This window comes from Gorilla gorilla, chromosome 9 (genome assembly GCF_029281585.2).
Source record: "Gorilla gorilla gorilla isolate KB3781 chromosome 9, NHGRI_mGorGor1-v2.1_pri, whole genome shotgun sequence".
In the NCBI taxonomy this organism is placed as follows: domain Eukaryota; kingdom Metazoa; phylum Chordata; class Mammalia; order Primates; family Hominidae; genus Gorilla; species Gorilla gorilla.
In genome coordinates this window covers 60,659,885-60,684,206 of record NC_073233.2, presented here as the reverse complement: position 1 = coordinate 60,684,206, position 24,322 = coordinate 60,659,885, and positions in this window count along the sequence as shown.

The following is a 24,322-nucleotide window of genomic DNA, read 5'->3' as shown; positions in this document are numbered from 1 at the left end:
AGATTTCAAGCGCTTTGTAGCCAACGGTAGAAAAGGAAATATCTTCCTATAAAAACTAGAGAGAATCATTCTCAGCAACCACTTGGTGATGTGTGCGTTCCACTCACAGAGTTTAACCTTTCTTTTCATTGAGCTGTTTGGAAACACTCTGTTTGTAAAGTCCGCAAGTGGATATTTGGACCTCTCTGGGGATTTCATTGGAAACGGGATTTCTGCATATAACGCTAGACAGAAGAATTCTCAGTAACTTCCTTGGGCTGCGTGTGTTCAACTCACGGAGTTGAACCTTACTTTAGACAGAGCAGATTTGAAACCCACTTTTTGTGGAATTTGGAAGTGGAGATTTCCAGTGCTTTGGGACCAACGGTAGAAAAGGAAATATCTTCCTATAAAAACTAGAGAGAATCATTGTCAGCAACCACTTGGTTATGTGTGCATTCCACTCACAGAGTTTAACCTTTCTTTTCATAGAGCAGTTTGGAAACACTCTGTTTGTAAAGTCTGCAAGTGGATATTTGGACCTTTCTGGGAATTTCGTGGGAAACGGGATTTCTGCATATAACGCTAGACAGCAGAATTCTCAGTTACTTCTTTGGGCTGTGTGTGTTCAAGTAACAGAGTTGAACTTTCCTTCAGACAGAGCAGGTTTGAGACCCTCTTTTTGTGGAATTTGCAAGTGGAGATTTCAAGCGCTTTGTAGCCAAAGGTAGAAAAGGAAATATCTTCCTATAAAAACTAGAGAGAATCATTCTCAGCAACCTCTTGGTGATGTGTGCGTTCCACTCACAGGGTTTAACCTTTCTTTTCATAGAGCAGTTTGGAAACACTCTGTTTGTAAAGTGTGCAAGTGGATATTTGGACCTCTCTGGGGATTTCGTTGGAAACGGGATTTCTGCCTATAACGCTAGACAGAAGAATTCTCAGTAACTTCTTTGGGCTGCGTGTTTTCAACTCACGGAGTTGAACCTTCCTTTAGAAAGAGCAGATTTGAAACCCTCTTTTTGTGGAATTTGCAAGTGGAGATTTCAAGAGCTTTGGGGCCAACGGTAGTAAAGGAAATATCTTCCTATAAAAACTAGAGAGAATCATTCTCAGCAACCACTTGGTGATGTGTGCGTTCCACTCACAGAGTTTAACCTTTCTTTTCATTGAGCAGTTTGGAAAAACTCTGTTTGTAAAGTCCGCAAGTGGATATTTGGACCTCTCTGGGGATTTCGTGGGAAACGGGATTTCTGCATATAACACTAGACAGAAGAATTCTCAGTAACTTCTTTGGGCTGCTTGTGTTCATCTAACAGAGTTGAACCTTACTTCAGACAGAGCAGGTTTGAAACCCTCTTTTTGTGGAATTTGCAAGTGGAGATTTCAAGCGCTTTGTGGCCAACGGTAGAAAAGGAAATATCTTCCTATAAAAACTAGACAGAATCATTCTCAGCAACCACTTGGTGATGTGTGCGTTCCACTCACAGAGTTTAACCTTTCTTTTCATTGAGCAGTTTGGAAACACTCTGTTTGTAAAGTCCGCAAGTGGATATTTGGACCTCTCTGAGGATTTCGTTGGAAACGGGATTTCTGCATATAACGCTAGACAGAAGAATTCTCAGTAACTTCCTTGGGCTGCGTTTGTTCAACTCATGGAGTTGAACCTTCCTTTAGACAGAGCCGATTTGAAACCCTCTTTTTGTGGAATTTGCAAGTGGAGATTTCCTGTGCTTTGGGACCAACGGTAGAAAAGGAAATATCTTCCTATAAAAACTAGAGAGAATCATTCTCAGCAACCACTTGGTTATGTGTGCATTCCACTCACAGAGTTTAACCTTTCTTTTCATTGAGCAGTTTGGAAACACTCTGTTTGTAAAGTCCGCAAGTGGATATTTGGACCTCTCTGGGGATTTCGTTGGAAACGGGATTTCTGCATATAACGCTAGACAGAAGAATTCTCAGCAACTTCTTTGGGCTGCGTGTGTTCAACTCACGGAGTTAAACCTTCCTTTAGACAGAGCAGATTTGAAACCCTCTTTTTGTGGAATGTGCAAGTGGAGATTTCAAGCGCTTTGGGGCCAACGGTAGAAAAGGAAATATCTTCCTATAAAAACTAGAGAGAATCATTCTCAGCAACCGCTCGGTGATGTGTGCGTTCCACCCAATGAGTTTAACCTTTCTTTTCATAGTGCAGTTTGGAAACACGCTGTTTGTAAAGTCTGCAAGTGGATATTTGGAACTCTCTGGGGATTTCGTTGGAAAATGGATTTCTGCATATAACGCTAGACAGAAGAATTCTCAGTAACTTCTTTGGGCTGCGTGTGTTCAACTCACAGAGTTGAACCTTCCTTCAGACAGAGCAGATTTTGAACACGCTTTTTGTGGAATTTGCATGTGGAGATTTCAAGCGCTTTGGGGCCAACGGTAGAAAAGGAAATATCTTCCTATAAAAACTAGAGAGAATCATTCTCAGCAACCACTTGGTGATGTGTGCGTTCCACTCACAGAGTTTAACTTTCTTTTCATTGAGCAGTTGGGAAACACTCTGTTTGTAATGTCTGCAACTGGATATTTGGACCTCTCTGAGGATTTCGTTGGAAACTGGATTTCTGCATATAACACTCGACAGAAGAATTCTCAGTAACTTCTTTGGACTGTGTGTGTTCAACTCACAGATTTGAACCTTCCTTCAGACAGAGCAGACTTGAAACCTTCTTTTTGTGTAATTTGCAAGTGGAGATTTCAAGCGCTTTGGGGCCAACGGTAGAAAAGGAAATATCTTCCTATAAAAACTAGAGAGAATCATTCTCAGCAACCGCTCGGTGATGTCTGCGTCCCACCCAATGAGTTTAACCTTTCTTTTCATAGAGCAGTTTGGAAACACTCTGTTTGTAAAGTCTGCAAGTGGATATTTGGACCTCTCTGGGGATTTCGTTGGAAACCGGATTTCTGCATACAACGCTAGACAGAAGAATTCTCAGTAACTTCTTTGGGCTGCGTGTGTTCAACTCACAGAATTGAACCTTCCTTTAGACAGAGCAGATTTGAAACCGTCTTTTTGTGGAAATTGCAAGTGGAGATTTCAAGCGCTTTGGGGCCAACGGTAGAAAAGGAAATATCTTCCTATAAAAACTAGAGAGAATCATTCTCAGCAACCACTTGGTGATGTGTGCGTTCCACTCACAGAGTTTAACCTTTCTTTTCATAGAGCAGTTTGGAAACACTCTGTTTGTAAAGTCTGCAAGTGGACATTTGGACCTCTCTGGGGATTTCGTTGGAAAGGGGATTTCTGCATATAACGCTAGACAGAAGAATTCTCAGTAACTTCTTTGTGCTGCGTGTGTTCAACTCACGGAGTTGAACCTTCCTTTAGACAGAGTAGATTTGAAACCCTCTTTTTGTGGAATTTGCCAGTGGAGATTTCAAGCGCTTTGGGGCCAACGGTAGAAAAGGAAATATCTTCCTATAAAAACTAGAGAGAATCATTCTCAGCAACCACTTGGTGACGTGTGCGTTCCACTCACAGAGTTTAACCTATCTTTTCATAGAGCAGTTTGGAAACACTGTGTTTGTAAAGTCTGCAAGTGTATATTTCGACCTCTCTGGGGATTTCGTTGGAAAGGGGATTTCTGCATATAACGCTAGACAGAAGAATTCTCAGTAACTTCTTTGGGCTGCTTGTGTTCAACTCACGGAGTTGAACCTTCCTTTAGACAGAGCAGATTTGAAACCCTCTTTTTGTGGAATTTGCAAGTGGAGATTTCAAGCGCTTTGGGGCCAACGGTAGAAAAGGATATATCTTCCTATAAAAAGTAGAGAGAATCATTATCAGCAACCACTTGGTGATGTGTGCGTTCCACTCACAGAGTTTAACCTTTCTTTTCATTGAGCAGTTTGGAAACACTCTGTTTGTAAAGTCTGCAAATGGATATTTTGACCTCTCTGGGGATTTCGTTGGAAAGGGGTTATCTGCATATAACGCTAGACAGAAGAATTCTCAGTAACTTCTTTGTGCTGCGTGTGTTCAACTCACGGAGTTGAACCTTCCTTTAGACAGAGCAGATTTGAAACCCTCTTTTTGTGGAATTTGCAAGTGGAGATTTCCAGCGCTTTGGGGCCAACGGGAGAAAAGGAAATATCTTCGTATAAAAACTAGAGAGAATCATTCTCAGCAACCACTTGGTTATGTGTGCGTTCCACTCACAGAGTTTAACCTTTCTTTTCATAGAGCAGTTTGGAAACACTCTGTTTGTAAAGTCTGCAAGTTGATATTTGGACTTTTCTGGGGATTTCGTTGGAAACGGGATTTCTGCATATAACGCTAGACAGAAGAATTCTCAGTAACTTCTTTGGGCTGTGTGTGTTCAAATCACAGAGTTGAACCTTCCTACAGACAGAGCAGATTTGAAACCCTTTTTTTGTGGAATTTGCAAGTGGAGATTTCAAGCGATTTGGGGCCAACGGTAGAAAAGGAAATATCTTCCTATAAAAACTAGAGAGAATCATTCTCAGCAACCACTTGGTGATGTGTGCCATCCACTCACAGAGTTTAACCTTTCTTTTCATTGAGCAGTTTGTAAACACTCTGTTTGTAAAGTCTGCAAGTGGATATTTGGACCTCTCTGGGAATTTCTTTGGAAACGGGTTTTCTGCATATAACGCTAGACAGAAGAATTCTCAGTAACTTCTTTGGGCTGCGTGTGTTCAACTCACAGAGTTGAACCTTCCTTTAGACAGAGCAGATTTGAAACCCTCTTTTTGTGGAATTTGCAAGTGGAGATTTCAAGCGATTTGGGGCCAACGGTAGAAAAGGAAATATCTTCCTATAATAACTAGAGAGAATCATTCTCAGCAACCTCTTGGTGATGTGTGCGTTCCACTCACAGAGTTTAACCTTTCTTTTCATTGAGCAGTTTGGAAACACTCTGTTTGTAAAATCTGCAAGTGGATATTTGGACCTCTCTGGGGATTTCGTTGGAAAAGGGTTTTCTGCATATAACGCTAGACAGAATAATTCTCAGTAACTTCTTTGGGCTGCGTGTGTTCAACTCACAGAGTTGAACCTTCCTTTAGACAGAGTAGATTTGAAACCCTCTTTTTGTGGAATTTGCAAGTGGAGATTTCAAGCGCATTGGGGCCAACGGTAGAAAAGGAAGTATGTTCCTATGAAAACTAGAGAGAATCATTCTCAGCAAGCACTTGGTGATGTGTGCATTCCACTCACAGAGTTTAACCTTTCTTTTTATAGAGCAGTTTGAAAACACTCTGTTTGTAAAGTCTGCAAGTGGATATTTGGACCTCTCTGGGGATTTCGTGGGAAACGGGATTTCTGCATATAACACTAGACAGAAGAATTCTCAGTAACTTCTTTGGGATGCGTGTGTTCAACTCACGGAGTTGAACCTTCCTTTAGACAGAGCAGATTTGAAACCCTCTTTTTGTGGAATTTGCAAGTGGAGATTTGCAGCGCTTTGGGGCCAACGGTAGAAAAGGAAATATCTTCCTATAAAAACTAGAGAGAATCATTCTCAGCAACCACTTGGTGATGTGTGCATTCCACTCAGAGAGTTTAACCTTAATTTTCATTGAGCAGTTTGGAAACACTCTGTTTGTAAAGGCTGCAAGTGGATATTTTGACCTCTCTGGAGATTTTGTTGGAAACGGGATTTCTAAATATAAGGCTCGACAGAAGAATTCTCAGTAACTTCTTTGGGCTGCGTGTGTTCAACTCACAGAGTTGAACCCTCCTTCAGACAGAGCAGATTTGAAACCTTCTTTTCGTGGAATTTGCAAGTGGAGATTTCAAGCGCTTTGGGGCCAACGGTAGAAAAGGAAATATCTTCCTATAAAAACTAGAGAGAATCATTCTCAGCAACCACTTGGTGATGTGTGCGTTCCACTCACAGAGTTTAACCTTTCTTTTCATAGAGCAGTTTGGGAACACTCTGTTTGTAAAGTCTGCAAGTGGATATTTGGACCTCTCTGGGGATTTCGTTGGAAACGGGATTTCTGCATATAACCCTAGACAGAAGAATTCTCAGTAACTTCTTTGGGCTGCGTGTGTTCAACTCACAGAGTTGGACCTTCTTCAGACAGAGCAGACTTGAAACCCTGTTTTTGTGGAATTTGCAAGTGGAGATTTCCAGCGCTTTTTGGACAACGGTAGAAAAGGAAATATCTTCCTATAAAAACTAGAGAGAATCATTCTCAGCAACCACTTGGTGATGTGTGCGTTCCACTCACAGAGTTTAACCTTTCTTTTCATTGAGCAGTTTGGAAACACTCTGTTTATAAAATCTGCAAGTGGATATTTGGACCTCTCTGGGAATTTCGTTGGAAACGGGATTTCTGCATATAACGCTAGACAGAAGAATTCTCAGTAACTTCTTTGGGCTGCGTGTGTTCAACTCACGGAGTTGAACCTTCCTTTAGACAGAGCAGATATGAAGCCCTCTTTTTGTGGAATTTGCAAGTGGAGATTTCAAGCGCTTTGGGGCCAACGGTAGAAAAGGAAATAACTTCCTATAAAAACTAGAGAGAATCATTCTCAGCAACCGCTTGGTGATGTGTGCGTTCCACTCCCAGAGTTTAACCTTCCTTTTCATAGAGCAGTTTGGAAACACTCTCTTTTTTAAAGTCTGCAAGTGGATATTTGGACCTCTCTGGGGATTTCGTGGGAAACGTGATTTGTGCATATAACGCTAGACAGAAGAATTCTCAGTAACTTCTTTCTGCTGCGTGCGTTCAACTCACAGAGTTGAACCTTCCTTCAGACAGAGCAGATATGAAACCCTCTTTTTGTTGAATTTGCAATTGGAGAATTCAAGCGCTTTGGGGCCATCGGGTAGAAAAGGATATATCTTCCTATAATAACTAGAGAGAATCATTCTCAGCAACCTCTTGGTGATGTGTGCGTTCCACTCACAGAGTTTAACCTTTCTTTTCATTGAGCAGTTTGGAAACACTCTGTTTGTAAAATCTGCAAGTGGATATTTGGACCTCTCTGGGGATTTCGTTGGAAAAGGGTTTTCTGCATATAATGCTAGACAGAATAATTCTCAGTAACTTCTTTGGGCTGCGTGTGTTCAACTCACGGAGTTGAACCTTCCTTTAGACAGAGCAGATTTGAAACCCTCTTTTTGTGGAATTTGCAAGTGGAGATTTCAAGCGCTTTGGCGCAAACGGTAGAAAAGGAAATATCTTCCTATAAAAACTAGAGAGAATCATTCTCAGCAACCACTTGGTGATGTGTGCGTTCCACTCACAGAGTTTGACCATCCTTTTCATAGAGCAGTTTGGAAACATTCTGTTTGTAAAGTCTGCAAGTGGGTATTTGGACCTCTCTTTGGATTTCATTGGAAACGGGATTTCTGCATATAAGGCTCGACAGAAGAATTCTCAGTAACTTCTTTGGGCTGCGTGTGTTCAACTCACAGAGTTGAACCCTCCTTTAGACAGAGCAGATCTGAAACCCTCTTTTTGTGGAATTTGCAAGTGGAGATTTCAAGCGCTTTGGGGCCAAAGGTAGAAAAGGATATATCTTCCTATAAAAATTAGAGAGAATCATTCTCAGCAACTATTTGGTGATGTGGGCGTTCTACTCACAGAGTTTAACCTTTCTTTCATAGAGCAGTTTGGAAACACTCTGTTTGTTAAGTCTGCAAGTGGAAATTTGGACCTCTCTGCGAATTTCGTTGGAAACGGGATTTCTGCATATAACGCAAGACAGAAGGATTCTCAGTAACTTCTTTTTGCTGCGTGTGTTCAACTCACAGAGTTGAACCTTCCTTCAGACAGAGCAGATTTGAAACCCTCTTTTTGTGGAATTTGCAAGTGGAGATTTCAAGCGTATTGGGGCCAACGGTAGAAAAGGAAGTATCTTCCTATAAAAACTAGAGAGAATCATTCTCAGCAACCACTTGGTTATGTGTGCGTTAAACTCACAGAGTTTAACCTTTCTTTTTATAGAGCAGTTTGGAAACACTCTGTTTGTAAAGTCTGCAAGTGGATATTTGGACCTCTCTGGGGATTTCGTTGGAAACGGGATTTCTGCATATAGCGCTAGACAGAAGAATTCTCAGTAACTTCTTTGGGCTGCATGTGTTCAACTCACAGAGTGGAACCCTCCTTCAGACAGAGCAGATCCGAAACCCTCTTTTTGTGGAATTTGCAAGTGGAGATTTCAAGCGCTTTGGGGCCAACGGTAGAAAAGGAGATATCTTCCTATAAAAACTAGAGAGAATCATTCTCAGCAACCACTTGGTGATGTGTGCGTTCCACTCACAGACTTTAACCTTTCTTTTCATTGAGCAGTTTGGAAACACTCTGTTTGTAAAATCTGCAAGTGGATATTTGGACCTCTCTGGGGATTTCGTTGGATACCGGATTTCTGCATATAACGCTAGACAGAAGAATTCTCAGTAACTTCTTTGGGCTGCGTGTGTTCAACTCACGGAGTTGAACCTTCCTTTAGACAGAGCAGATATGAAGCCCTCTTTTTGTGGAATTTGCAAGTGGAGATTTCAAGCGCTTTGGGGCCAATGGTAGAAAAGGAAATATCTTCCTATAAAAATTAGAGAGAATCATTCTCAGCAACTATTTGGTGATGTGTGCGTTCTACTCACAGAGTTTAACCTTTCTTTTCATAGAGCAGTTTGGAAACACTCTGTTTGTTAAGTCTGCAAGTGGAAATTTGGACCTCTCTGCGAATTTCGTTGGAAACGGGATTTCTGCATATAACGCAAGACAGAAGGATTCTCAGTAACTTCTTTTTGCTGCGTGTGTTCAACTCACAGAGTTGAGCCTTCCTTCAGACAGAGCAGATTTGAAACCCTCTTTTTGTGGAATTTGCAAGTGGAGATTTCAAGCGCTTTGGGGCCAACGGTAGAAAAGGATATATCTTCCTATAATAACTAGAGAGAATCATTCTCAGCAACCTCTTGGTGATGTGTGCGTTCCACTCACAGAGTTTAACCTTTCTTTTCATTGAGCAGTTTGGAAACACTCTGTTTGTAAAATCTGCAAGTGGATATTTGGACCTCTCTGGGGATTTCGTTGGAAAAGGGTTTTCTGCATATAATGCTAGACAGAATAATTCTCAGTAACTTCTTTGGGCTGCGTGTCTTCAACTCACGGAGTTGAACCTTCCTTTAGACAGAGCAGATTTGAAACCCTCTTTTTGTGGAATTTGCAAGTGGAGATTTCAAGCGCTTTGGCGCAAACGGTAGAAAAGGAAATATCTTCCTATAAAAACTAGAGAGAATCATTCTCAGCAACCACTTGGTGATGTGTGCGTTCCACTCAGAGAGTTTAACCTTTCTTTTCATAGAGCAGTTTGGAAACACTCTGTTTGTAAAGTCTGCAAGTGGATATTTGGACCTCTCTAGGGATTTCGTTGGAAACGGGATTTCTGCATATAACGCTACACAGAAGAATTCTCAGTAACTTCTTTGGGCTGCGTGTGTTCAACTCACAGAGTTGAACCTTCCTTTAGACAGAGTAGATTTGAAACCCTCTTTTTGTGGAATTTGCATTTGGAGATTTCAATCGCTTTGGGGCCAACTGTAGAAAAGAATGTATCTTCCTATAAAAACTAGAGAGAATCATTCTCAGCAACCACTTGGTGATGTGTGCGTTCCACTCATAGAGTTTAACCTTTCTTTTCATTGAGCAGTTTGGAAACACTCTGTTTGTAAAATCTGCAAGTGGATATTTGGACCTCTCTGGGAATTTCGTTGGAAACGGGATTTCTGCATATAACGCTAGACAGAAGAATTCTCAGTAACTTCTTAGGGCTGCGTGTGTTCAACTCACGGAGTTGAACCTTCCTTTAGACAGAGCAGATATGAAGCCCTCTTTTTGTGGAATTTGCAAGTGGAGATTTCAAGCGCTTTGGGGCCAACGGTAGAAAAGGAAATAACTTCCTATAAAAACTAGAGAGAATCATTCTCAGCAACCGCTTGGTGATGTGAGCGTTCCACTCCCAGAGTTTAACCTTCCTTTTCATAGAGCAGTTTGGAAACACTCTGTTTTTAAAGTCTGCAAGTGCATATTTGGACCTCTCTGGGGATTTCTTGGGAAACGGGATTTGTGCATATAACGCTAGACAGAAGAATTCTCAGTAACTTCTTTCTGCTGCGTGTGTTCAACTCACAGAGTTGAACCTTCCTTCAGACAGAGCAGATATGAAACCCTCTTTTTGTGGAATTTGCAATTGGAGAATTCAAGCGCTTTGGGGCCATCGGGTAGAAAAGGATATATCTTCCTATAATAACTAGAGAGAATCATTCTCAGCAACCTCTTGGTGATGTGTGCGTTCCACTCACAGAGTTTAACCTTTCTTTTCATTGAGCAGTTTGGAAACATTCTGTTTGTAAAATCTGCAAGTGGATATTTGGACCTCTCTGGGGATTTCGTTGGAAAAGGGTTTTCTGCATATAATGCTAGACAGAATAATTCTCAGTAACTTCTTTGGGCTGCGTGTGTTCAACTCACGGAGTTGAACCTTCCTTTAGACAGAGCAGATTTGAAACCCTCTTTTTGTGGAATTTGCAAGTGGAGATTTCAAGCGCTTTGGCGCTAACGGTAGAAAAGGAAATATCTTCCTATAAAAACTAGAGAGAATCATTCTCAGCAACCACTTGGTGATGTGTGCGTTCCACTCACAGAGTTTAACCATTCTTTTCATAGAGCAGTTTGGAAACATTCTGTTTGTAAAGTCTGCAAGTGGGTATTTGGACCTCTCTTTGGATTTCATTGGAAACGGGATTTCTGCATATAACGCTAGACAGAAGAATTCTCAGTAACTTCTTTGGGCTGCGTGTGTTCAACTCACAGAGTTGAACCTTCCTTCAGACAGAGCAGATTTGAAACCCTCTTTTTGTGGAATTTGCCAGTGGAGATTTCAAGCGCTTTGGGGCCAACGGTAGAAAAGGAAATATCTTCCTATAAAAACTACAGAGAATCATTCTCAGCAACCACTTGGTGATGTGTGCGTTCCACTCAGAGAGTTTAACCTTTCTTTTCATAGAGCAGTTTGGAAACACTCTGTTTGTAAAGTCTGCAAGTGGATATTTGGACCTCTCTGGGGATTTCGTTGGAAACGGGATTTCTGCATATAACGCTACACAGAAGAATTCCCAGTAACTTCTTTGGGCTGCGTGTGTTCAACTCACAGAGTTGAACCTTCCTTTAGACAGAGTAGATTTGAAACCCTCTTTTTGTGGAATTTGCATTTGGAGATTTCAATCGCTTTGGGGCCAACTGTAGAAAAGGAGGTATCTTCCTATAAAAACTAGAGAGAATCATTCTCAGCAACCACTTGGTGATGTGTGCGTTCCACTCAGAGAGTTTAACCTTTCTTTTCATAGAGCAATTTGGAAACACTCTGTTTGTAATGTCTGTAAGTGGATATTTTGACCTTTCTGGGGATTTCGTTGGAAACGGGATTTCTGCCTATAACGCTAGACAGAAGAATTCTCAGTAACTTCTTTTGGCTGCGTGTGTTCAACTCACAGAGTTGAACCTTCCTTTAGACAGAGCAGATTTGAAACCCACTTTTTGTGGAATTTGCAAGTGGCGATTTCAAGCACTTTCGGGCCAACGCTAGAAAAGGAAATATCTTCGTATAAAAACTAGAGAGAATCATTCTCAGCAACCACTTGGTGATGTGTGCGTTCCACTCAGAGAGTTTAACCTTTCTCTTCATAGAGCAGTTTGGAAACACTCTGTTTGTAAGGTCTGCAAGTGGATATTTGGACCTCTCTGGGGATTTCGTTGGAAACGGGATTTCTGCATATAACGCTAGACAGAAGAATTGTCAGTAACTTCTTTGGGCTGCGTTTGTTCAACTCACAGAGTTGAACCTTCCTTTAGACAGAGCAGATTTGAAACCCTCTTTTTGTGGAATTTGCAAGTGGAGATTTCAAGCGCTTTGGGGCCAACGGTAGAAAAGGAAATATCTTCCTATCAAAACTAGAGAGAATCATTCTCATCAACCACTTGGTGATGTGTGCGTTCCACTCAGAGAGTTTAACCTTTCTTTTCATAGAGCAGTTTGGAAACACTCTGTTTGTAAAGTCTGCAAGTGGATATTTGGACCTCTCTGGGGATTTCGTTGGAAACGGGATTTCTGCACATAACACTAGACAGAAGAATTCTCAGTAACTTCTTTGGGCTGCGTGTGTTCAACTCACAGAGTTGAACCTTCCTTTAGACAGAGCAGATTTGAAACCCTCTTTTTGTGGAATTTGCAGGTGGAGATTTCAAGCGCTTTGGGGCCAACGGTAGAAAAGAAAATATCTTCATATAAAAACTAGAGAGAATCATTCTCAGCAACCACTTGGTGATGTGTGCGTTCTACTCACAGAGTTTAACCTTTCTTTTCATAGAGCAGTTTGGAAACACTCTGTTTGTAAAGTCCGCAAGTGGATATTTGGACCTCTCTGTGGATTTCGTTGGAAACGGGATTTCTGCAGGTAACGCTAGACAGAAGAATTCTCAGTAACTTCCTAGGGCTGCGTGTGTTCAACTCACGGAGTTGAACCTTCCTTTAGACAGAGCAGATTTGAAACCCTCTTTTTGTGGAATTTGCAAGTGGATATTTCCAGTGCTTTGGGACCAACGGTAGAAAAGGAAATATCTTCCTATAAAAACTAGAGAGAATCATTCTCAGCAACCACTTTGGGATGTGTGCGTTCCACCCACAGAGTTTAACCTTTCTTTTCATAGAGCAGTTTGGAAACACTCTGTTTGTAAAGTCTGGAAGTGGATATTTAGACCTCTGTGGGTATTTCGTGGGAAATGGGATTTCTGCATATAACGCTAGACAGAAGAATTCTCGGTAACTTCTTTGGGCTGCGTGTGTTCAACTCACAGAGTTGAACATTCATTTAGACAGAGCAGATTTGCAACCCTCTTTTTGTGGAATTTGCAAGTGGAGATTTCAAGCGCTTTGGGGCCAATGGTAGAGAAGGAAATATTTTCCTATAAAAACTAGAGAGAATCATTCTCAGCAACCACTTGGTGATGTGTGCGTTCCACTCACAGAGTTTAACCATTCTTTTCATAGAGCAGTTTTGAAACACTCTGTTTGTAATGTCTGCAAGTGGATATTTGGACCTCTCTGGGGATTTCGTTGGAAACGGGATTTCTGCATATAACGCTAGACAGAAGAATTCTCAGTAACTTCCTTGGGCTGCGTTTGTTCAACTCATGGAGTTGAACCTTCCTTTAGACAGAGCCGATTTGAAACCCTCTTTTTGTGGAATTTGCAAGTGGAGATTTCCAGTGCTTTGGGACCAACGGTAGAAAAGGAAATATCTTCCTATAAAAACTAGAGAGAATCATTCTCAGCAACCACTTGGTTATGTGTGCATTCCACTCACAGAGTTTAACCTTTCTTTTCATTGAGTAGTTTGGAAACACTCTGTTTGTAAAGTCTGCAAGTGAATATTTGGACCTCTCGGGGATTTCGTTGGAAACGGGATTTCTGTATATAATGCTAGACAGAAGAATTCTCCGTAACTTCTTTGGGCTGCGTGTTTTCAACTCACGGAGTTGAACCTTCCTTTAGACACAGCAGATTTGAAACCCTGTTTTTGTGGAATTTGCAGGTGGAGATTTCAAGAGCTTTGGGGCCAAAGGTAGAAAAGGAAATATCTTCCTATAAAAACTAGAGAGAATCATTCTCAGCAGCCACTTGGTGATGTGTGCGTTCCACTCACAGAGTTTAACCTTTCTTTTCATAGAGAAGTTTGGAAACACTCTGTTTGTAAAGTCTGCAAGTGGATATTTGGACCTCTCTTGGGATTTCGTTGGAAACGGGTTTTCGGTATATAACGCTACACAGAAGAATTCTCAGTAACTTCTTTGGGCTGCGTGTGTTCGACTCACAGAGTTGAACCTTCCTTTAGACAGAGCAGATTTGAAACCCTCTTTTTGTGGAATTTGCAAGTGGAGATTTCAAGCGCTTTGGGGCCAATGGTAGAAAAGGAAATATCCTCCTATAAAAACTAGAGAGAATCATTCTCAGCAACCACTTGGTGATGTGTGCGTTCCACTCAGAGAGTTCAACCTTTCTTTTCTTTGAGTAGTTTGGAAACACTCTGTTTGTAAAGTCTGCAAGAGGATATTTTGACCTCTCTGGGGATTTCGTGGGAAACGGCATTTCTGCATATAACGCTAGACAGAAGAATTCTCAGTAACTTCCTTGGGCTGCGTTTGTTCAACTCATGGAGTTGAACCTTCCTTTAGACAGAGCCGATTTGAAACCCTCTTTTTGTGGAATTTGCAAGTGGAGATTTCCAGTGCTTTGGGACCAACGGTAGAAAAGGAAATATCTTCCTATAAAAACTACAGAGAATCATTGTCAGCAACCACTTGGTTATGTGTGCATTCCACTCACAGAGTTTAACCTTTCTTTTCATAGAGCAGTTTGGAAACACTCTGTTTGTAAAGTCTGCAAGTGGATATTTGGACCTTTCTGGGAATTTCGTGGGAAACGGGATTTCTGCCTATAACGCTAGACAGCAGAATTCTCAGTTACTTCTTAGGGCTGCGTGTGTTCAAGTAACAGAGTTGAACTTTCCTTCAGACAGAGCAGGTTTGAGACCCTCTTTTTGTGGAATTTGCAAGTGGAGATTTCAAGCGCTTTGTAGCCAACGGTAGAAAAGGAAATATCTTCCTATAAAAACTAGAGAGAATCATTCTCAGCAACCACTTGGTGATGTGTGCGTTCCACTCACAGAGTTTAACCTTTCTTTTCATAGAGCAGTTTGGAAACACTCTGTTTGTAAAGTGTGCAAGTGGATATTTGGACCTCTCTGGGGATTTCGTTGGAAACGGGATTTCTGCCTATAACGCTAGACAGAAGAATTCTCAGTAACTTCTTTGGGCTGCGTGTTTTCAACTCACGGAGTTGAACCCTCCTTTAGACAGAGCAGATTTGAAACCCTCTTTTTGTGGAATTTGCAAGTGGAGATTTCAAGAGCTTTGGGGCCAACGGTAGTAAAGGAAATATCTTCCTATAAAAACTAGAGAGAATCATTCTCAGCAACCACTTGGTGATGTGTGCGTTCCACTCACAGAGTTTAACCTTTCTATTCTTAGAGCAGTTTGGAAACACTCTGTTTGTAAAGTCCGCAAGTGGATATTTGGACCTCTCTGGGGATTTCGTGGGAAACGGGATTTCTGCATATAACGCTAGACAGAAGAATTCTCAGTTACTTCTTTGGGCTGCGTGTGTTCAAGTAACAGAGTTTAACCTTCCTTCAGAGAGAGCAGGTTTGAAACCTTCTTTTTGTGGAATTTGCAAGTGGAGATTTCAAGCACTTAGTAGCCAACGGTAGAAAAGGAAATATCTTCCTATGAAAACTAGAGAGAATCATTCTCAGCAACCACTTGGTGATGTGTGCGTTCCACTCACAGAGTTTAACCTTTCTTTTCATTGAGCAGTTTGGAAACACTCTGTTTGTAAAGTCTGCAAGTGGATATTTGGACCTCTCTGAGGATTTCGTAGGAAACGGGATTTCTGCATATAACGCTAGACAGAAGAATTGTCAGTAACTTCTTTGGGCTGCGTGTGTTCATCTCACGGAGTTGAACCTTCCTTTAGACAGAGCAGATTTGAAACCCTCTTTTTGTGGAATTTGCAAGTGGAGATTTCAAGCGCTTTGGGGCCAAAGGTAGAAAAGGAAATATCTTCCAATAAAAACTAGAGAGAATCATTCTCAGCAGGAACTTGGTGATGTGTGCATTCCACTCACAGAGTTTAACCTTTCTTTTCATAGAGCAGTTTGGAAACACTCTGTTTGTAAAGTCTGCAAGTGGATATTTGGACCTTTCTGGGGATTTCGTGGGAAACGGGATTTCTGCATATAACGCTAGACAGAAGAATTCTCAGTTACTTCTTTGGGCTGCGTGTGTTCAAGTAACAGAGTTGAACTTTCCATCAGACAGAGCAGGTTTGAGACCCTCTTTTTGTGGAATTTGCAAGTGGAGATTTCAAGCGCTTTGTAGCCAACGGTAGAAAAGGAAATATCTTCCTATAGAAACTAGAGAGAATCATTCTCAGCAACCACTTGGTGATGTGTGCGTTCCACTCACAGAGTTTAACCTTTCTTTTCATTGAGCTGTTTGGAAACACTCTGTTTTTAAAGTCCGCAAGTGGATATTTGGACCTCTCTGGGGATTTCAGTGGAAACGGGATTTCTGCATATAACGCTAGACAGAAGAATTCTCAGTAACTTCCTTGGGCTGCGTGTGTTCAACTCACGGAGTTGAACCTTACTTTAGACAGAGCAGATTTGAAACCCACTTTTTGTGGAATTTGCAAGTGGAGATTTCCAGTGCTTTGGGACCAACGGTAGAAAAGGAAATATCTTCCTATAAAAACTAGAGAGAATCATTGTCAGCAACCACTTGGTTATGTGTGCATTCCACTCACAGAGTTTAACCTTTCTTTTCATAGAGCAGTTTGGAAACACACTGTTTGTAAAGTCTGCAAGTGGATATTTGGACCTCTCTGGGGATTTCGTTGGAAAAGGGTTTTCTGCATATAATGCTAGACAGAATAATTCTCAGTAACTTCTTTGGGCTGCGTGTGTTCAACTCACGGAGTTGAACCTTCCTTTAGACAGAGCAGATTTGAAACCCTCTTTTTGTGGAATTTGCAAGTGGAGATTTCAAGCGCTTTGGCGCTAACGGTAGAAAAGGAAATATCTTCCTATAAAAACTAGAGAGAATCATTCTCAGCAACCACTTGGTGATGTGTGCGTTCCACTCACAGAGTTTAACCATTCTTTTCATAGAGCAGTTTGGAAACATTCTGTTTGTAAAGTCTGCAAGTGGGTATTTGGACCTCTCTTTGGATTTCATTGGAAACGGGATTTCTGCATATAACGCTAGACAGAAGAATTCTCAGTAACTTCTTTGGGCTGCGTGTGTTCAACTCACAGAGTTGAACCTTCCTTCAGACAGAGCAGATTTGAAACCCTCTTTTTGTGGAATTTGCCAGTGGAGATTTCAAGCGCTTTGGGGCCAACGGTAGAAAAGGAAATATCTTCCTATAAAAACTACAGAGAATCATTCTCAGCAACCACTTGGTGATGTGTGCGTTCCACTCAGAGAGTTTAACCTTTCTTTTCATAGAGCAGTTTGGAAACACTCTGTTTGTAAAGTCTGCAAGTGGATATTTGGACCTCTCTGGGGATTTCGTTGGAAACGGGATTTCTGCATATAACGCTACACAGAAGAATTCCCAGTAACTTCTTTGGGCTGCGTGTGTTCAACTCACAGAGTTGAACCTTCCTTTAGACAGAGTAGATTTGAAACCCTCTTTTTGTGGAATTTGCATTTGGAGATTTCAATCGCTTTGGGGCCAACTGTAGAAAAGGAGGTATCTTCCTATAAAAACTAGAGAGAATCATTCTCAGCAACCACTTGGTGATGTGTGCGTTCCACTCAGAGAGTTTAACCTTTCTTTTCATAGAGCAATTTGGAAACACTCTGTTTGTAATGTCTGTAAGTGGATATTTTGACCTTTCTGGGGATTTCGTTGGAAACGGGATTTCTGCCTATAACGCTAGACAGAAGAATTCTCAGTAACTTCTTTTGGCTGCGTGTGTTCAACTCACAGAGTTGAACCTTCCTTTAGACAGAGCAGATTTGAAACCCACTTTTTGTGGAATTTGCAAGTGGCGATTTCAAGCACTTTCGGGCCAACGCTAGAAAAGGAAATATCTTCGTATAAAAACTAGAGAGAATCATTCTCAGCAACCACTTGGTGATGTGTGCGTTCCACTCAGAGAGTTTAACCTTTCTCTTCATAGAGCAGTTTGGAAACACTCTGTTTGTAAGGTCTGCAAGTGGATATTTGGACCTCTCTGGGGATTTCGTTGGAAACGGGATTTCTGCATATAACGCTAGACAGAAGAATTGTCAGTAACTTCTTTGGGCTGCGTTTGTTCAACTCACAGAGTTGAACCTTCCTTTAGACAGAGCAGATTTGAAACCCTCTTTTTGTGGAATTTGCAAGTGGAGATTTCAAGCGCTTTGGGGCCAACGGTAGAAAAGGAAATATCTTCCTATCAAAACTAGAGAGAATCATTCTCATCAACCACTTGGTGATGTGTGCGTTCCACTCAGAGAGTTTAACCTTTCTTTTCATAGAGCAGTTTGGAAACACTCTGTTTGTAAAGTCTGCAAGTGGATATTTGGACCTCTCTGGGGATTTCGTTGGAAACGGGATTTCTGCACATAACACTAGACAGAAGAATTCTCAGTAACTTCTTTGGGCTGCGTGTGTTCAACTCACAGAGTTGAACCTTCCTTTAGACAGAGCAGATTTGAAACCCTCTTTTTGTGGAATTTGCAGGTGGAGATTTCAAGAGCTTTGGGGCCAACGGTAGAAAAGAAAATATCTTCATATAAAAACTAGAGAGAATCATTCTCAGCAACCACTTGGTGATGTGTGCGTTCTACTCACAGAGTTTAACCTTTCTTTTCATAGAGCAGTTTGGAAACACTCTGTTTGTAAAGTCCGCAAGTGGATATTTGGACCTCTCTGTGGATTTCGTTGGAAACGGGATTTCTGCAGGTAACGCTAGACAGAAGAATTCTCAGTAACTTCCTAGGGCTGCGTGTGTTCAACTCACGGAGTTGAACCTTCCTTTAGACAGAGCAGATTTGAAACCCTCTTTTTGTGGAATTTGCAAGTGGATATTTCCAGTGCTTTGGGACCAACGGTAGAAAAGGAAATATCTTCCTATAAAAACTAGAGAGAATCATTCTCAGCAACCACTTTGGGATGTGTGCGTTCCACCCACAGAGTTTAACCTTTCTTTTCATAGAGCAGTTTGGAAACACTCTGTTTGTAAAGTCTGGAAGTGGATATTTAGACCTCTGTGGGTATTTCGTGGGAAATGGGATTTCTGCATATAACGCTAGACAGAAGAATTCTCGGTAACTTCTTTGGGCTGCGTGTGTTCAACTCACAGAGTTGAACATTCATTTAGACAGAGCAGATTTGCAACCCTCTTTTTGTGGAATTTGCAAGTGGAGATTTCAAGCGCTTTGGGGCCAATGGTAGAGAAGGAAATATTTTCCTATAAAAACTAGAGAGAATCATTCTCAGCAACCACTTGGTGATGTGTGCGTTCCACTCACAGAGTTTAACCATTCTTTTCATAGAGCAGTTTTGAAACACTCTGTTTGTAATGTCTGCAAGTGGATATTTGGACCTCTCTGGGGATTTCGTTGGAAACGGGATTTCTGCATATAACGCTAGACAGAAGAATTCTCAGTAACTTCCTTGGGCTGCGTTTGTTCAACTCATGGAGTTGAACCTTCCTTTAGACAGAGCCGATTTGAAACCCTCTTTTTGTGGAATTTGCAAGTGGAGATTTCCAGTGCTTTGGGACCAACGGTAGAAAAGGAAATATCTTCCTATAAAAACTAGAGAGAATCATTCTCAGCAACCACTTGGTTATGTGTGCATTCCACTCACAGAGTTTAACCTTTCTTTTCATTGAGTAGTTTGGAAACACTCTGTTTGTAAAGTCTGCAAGTGAATATTTGGACCTCTCGGGGATTTCGTTGGAAACGGGATTTCTGTATATAATGCTAGACAGAAGAATTCTCCGTAACTTCTTTGGGCTGCGTGTTTTCAACTCACGGAGTTGAACCTTCCTTTAGACACAGCAGATTTGAAACCCTGTTTTTGTGGAATTTGCAGGTGGAGATTTCAAGAGCTTTGGGGCCAAAGGTAGAAAAGGAAATATCTTCCTATAAAAACTAGAGAGAATCATTCTCAGCAGCCACTTGGTGATGTGTGCGTTCCACTCACAGAGTTTAACCTTTCTTTTCATAGAGAAGTTTGGAAACACTCTGTTTGTAAAGTCTGCAAGTGGATATTTGGACCTCTCTTGGGATTTCGTTGGAAACGGGTTTTCGGTATATAACGCTACACAGAAGAATTCTCAGTAACTTCTTTGGGCTGCGTGTGTTCGACTCACAGAGTTGAACCTTCCTTTAGACAGAGCAGATTTGAAACCCTCTTTTTGTGGAATTTGCAAGTGGAGATTTCAAGCGCTTTGGGGCCAATGGTAGAAAAGGAAATATCCTCCTATAAAAACTAGAGAGAATCATTCTCAGCAACCACTTGGTGATGTGTGCGTTCCACTCAGAGAGTTCAACCTTTCTTTTCTTTGAGTAGTTTGGAAACACTCTGTTTGTAAAGTCTGCAAGAGGATATTTTGACCTCTCTGGGGATTTCGTGGGAAACGGCATTTCTGCATATAACGCTAGACAGAAGAATTCTCAGTAACTTCCTTGGGCTGCGTTTGTTCAACTCATGGAGTTGAACCTTCCTTTAGACAGAGCCGATTTGAAACCCTCTTTTTGTGGAATTTGCAAGTGGAGATTTCCAGTGCTTTGGGACCAACGGTAGAAAAGGAAATATCTTCCTATAAAAACTACAGAGAATCATTGTCAGCAACCACTTGGTTATGTGTGCATTCCACTCACAGAGTTTAACCTTTCTTTTCATAGAGCAGTTTGGAAACACTCTGTTTGTAAAGTCTGCAAGTGGATATTTGGACCTTTCTGGGAATTTCGTGGGAAACGGGATTTCTGCCTATAACGCTAGACAGCAGAATTCTCAGTTACTTCTTAGGGCTGCGTGTGTTCAAGTAACAGAGTTGAACTTTCCTTCAGACAGAGCAGGTTTGAGACCCTCTTTTTGTGGAATTTGCAAGTGGAGATTTCAAGCGCTTTGTAGCCAACGGTAGAAAAGGAAATATCTTCCTATAAAAACTAGAGAGAATCATTCTCAGCAACCACTTGGTGATGTGTGCGTTCCACTCACAGAGTTTAACCTTTCTTTTCATAGAGCAGTTTGGAAACACTCTGTTTGTAAAGTGTGCAAGTGGATATTTGGACCTCTCTGGGGATTTCGTTGGAAACGGGATTTCTGCCTATAACGCTAGACAGAAGAATTCTCAGTAACTTCTTTGGGCTGCGTGTTTTCAACTCACGGAGTTGAACCCTCCTTTAGACAGAGCAGATTTGAAACCCTCTTTTTGTGGAATTTGCAAGTGGAGATTTCAAGAGCTTTGGGGCCAACGGTAGTAAAGGAAATATCTTCCTATAAAAACTAGAGAGAATCATTCTCAGCAACCACTTGGTGATGTGTGCGTTCCACTCACAGAGTTTAACCTTTCTATTCTTAGAGCAGTTTGGAAACACTCTGTTTGTAAAGTCCGCAAGTGGATATTTGGACCTCTCTGGGGATTTCGTGGGAAACGGGATTTCTGCATATAACGCTAGACAGAAGAATTCTCAGTTACTTCTTTGGGCTGCGTGTGTTCAAGTAACAGAGTTTAACCTTCCTTCAGAGAGAGCAGGTTTGAAACCTTCTTTTTGTGGAATTTGCAAGTGGAGATTTCAAGCACTTAGTAGCCAACGGTAGAAAAGGAAATATCTTCCTATGAAAACTAGAGAGAATCATTCTCAGCAACCACTTGGTGATGTGTGCGTTCCACTCACAGAGTTTAACCTTTCTTTTCATTGAGCAGTTTGGAAACACTCTGTTTGTAAAGTCTGCAAGTGGATATTTGGACCTCTCTGAGGATTTCGTAGGAAACGGGATTTCTGCATATAACGCTAGACAGAAGAATTGTCAGTAACTTCTTTGGGCTGCGTGTGTTCATCTCACGGAGTTGAACCTTCCTTTAGACAGAGCAGATTTGAAACCCTCTTTTTGTGGAATTTGCAAGTGGAGATTTCAAGCGCTTTGGGGCCAAAGGTAGAAAAGGAAATATCTTCCAATAAAAACTAGAGAGAATCATTCTCAGCAGGAACTTGGTGATGTGTGCATTCCACTCACAGAGTTTAACCTTTCTTTTCATAGAGCAGTTTGGAAACACTCTGTTTGTAAAGTCTGCAAGTGGATATTTGGACCTTTCTGGGGATTTCGTGGGAAACGGGATTTCTGCATATAACGCTAGACAGAAGAATTCTCAGTTACTTCTTTGGGCTGCGTGTGTTCAAGTAACAGAGTTGAACTTTCCATCAGACAGAGCAGGTTTGAGACCCTCTTTTTGTGGAATTTGCAAGTGGAGATTTCAAGCGCTTTGTAGCCAACGGTAGAAAAGGAAATATCTTCCTATAGAAACTAGAGAGAATCATTCTCAGCAACCACTTGGTGATGTGTGCGTTCCACTCACAGAGTTTAACCTTTCTTTTCATTGAGCTGTTTGGAAACACTCTGTTTTTAAAGTCCGCAAGTGGATATTTGGACCTCTCTGGGGATTTCAGTGGAAACGGGATTTCTGCATATAACGCTAGACAGAAGAATTCTCAGTAACTTCCTTGGGCTGCGTGTGTTCAACTCACGGAGTTGAACCTTACTTTAGACAGAGCAGATTTGAAACCCACTTTTTGTGGAATTTGCAAGTGGAGATTTCCAGTGCTTTGGGACCAACGGTAGAAAAGGAAATATCTTCCTATAAAAACTAGAGAGAATCATTGTCAGCAACCACTTGGTTATGTGTGCATTCCACTCACAGAGTTTAACCTTTCTTTTCATAGAGCAGTTTGGAAACACACTGTTTGTAAAGTCTGCAAGTGGATATTTGGACCTTTCTGGGAATTTCGTGGGAAACGGGATTTCTGCATATAACGCTAGACAGCAGAATTCTCAGTTACTTCTTTGGGCTGCGTGTGTTCAAGTAACAGAGTTGAACTTTCCTTCAGACAGAGCAGGTTTGAGACCCTCTTTTTGTGGAATTTGCAAGTGGAGATTTCAAGCGCTTTGTAGCCAACGGTAGAAAAGGAAATATCTTCCTATAAAAACTAGAGAGAATCATTCTCAGCAACCACTTGGTGATGTGTGCGTTCCACTCACAGAGTTTAACCTTTCTTTTCATAGAGCAGTTTGGAAACACTCTGTTTGTAAAGTGTGCAAGTGGATATTTGGACCTCTCTGGGGATTTCGTTGGAAACGGGATTTCTGCCTATAACGCTAGACAGAAGAATTCTCAATAACTTCTTTGGGCTGCGTGTTTTCAACTCACGGAGTTGAACCTTCCTTTAGACAGAGCAGATTTGAAACCCTCTTTTTGTGGAATTTGCAAGTGGAGATTTCAAGAGCTTTGGGGCCAACGGTAGTAAAGGAAATATCTTCCTATAAAAACTAGAGAGAATCATTCTCAGCAACCACTTGGTGATGTGTGCGTTCCACTCACAGAGTTTAACCTTTCTTTTCATTGAGCAGTTTGGAAACACTCTGTTTGTAAAGTCCGCAAGTGGATATTTGGACCTCTCTGGGGATTTCGTGGGAAACGGGATTTCTGCATATAACACTAGACAGAAGAATTCTCAGTAACTTCTTTGGGCTGCTTGTGTTCATCTAACAGAGTTGAACCTTACTTCAGACAGAGCAGGTTTGAAACCCTCTTTTTGTGGAATTTGCAAGTGGAGATTTCAAGCGCTTTGTGGCCAACGGTAGAAAAGGAAATATCTTCCTATAAAAACTAGACAGAATCATTCTCAGCAACCACTTGGTGATGTGTGCGTTCCACTCACAGAGTTTAACCTTTCTTTTCATTGAGCAGTTTGGAAACACTCTGTTTGTAAAGTCCGCAAGTGGATATTTGGACCTCTCTGAGGATTTCGTTGGAAACGGGATTTCTGCATATAACGCTAGACAGAAGAATTCTCAGTAACTTCCTTGGGCTGCGTTTGTTCAACTCATGGAGTTGAACCTTCCTTTAGACAGAGCCGATTTGAAACCCTCTTTTTGTGGAATTTGCAAGTGGAGATTTCCAGTGCTTTGGGACCAACGGTAGAAAAGGAAATATCTTCCTATAAAAACTAGAGAGAATCATTGTCAGCAACCACTTGGTTATGTGTGCATTCCACTCACAGAGTTTAACCTTTCTTTTCATAGAGCAGTTTGGAAACACTCTGTTTGTAAAGTCTGCAAGTGGATATTTGGACCTTTCTGGGAATTTCGTGGGAAACGGGATTTCTGCCTATAACGCTAGACAGCAGAATTCTCAGTTACTTCTTTGGGCTGCGTGTGTTCAAGTAACAGAGTTGAACTTTCCTTCAGACAGAGCAGGTTTGAGACCCTCTTTTTGTGGAATTTGCAAGTGGAGATTTCAAGCGCTTTGTAGCCAACGGTAGAAAAGGAAATATCTTCTTATAAAAACTAGAGAGAATCATTCTCAGCAACCACTTGGTGATGTGTGCGTTCCACTCACAGAGTTTAACCTTTCTTTTCATAGAGCAGTTTGGAAACACTCTGTTTGTAAAGTGTGCAAGTGGATATTTGGACCTC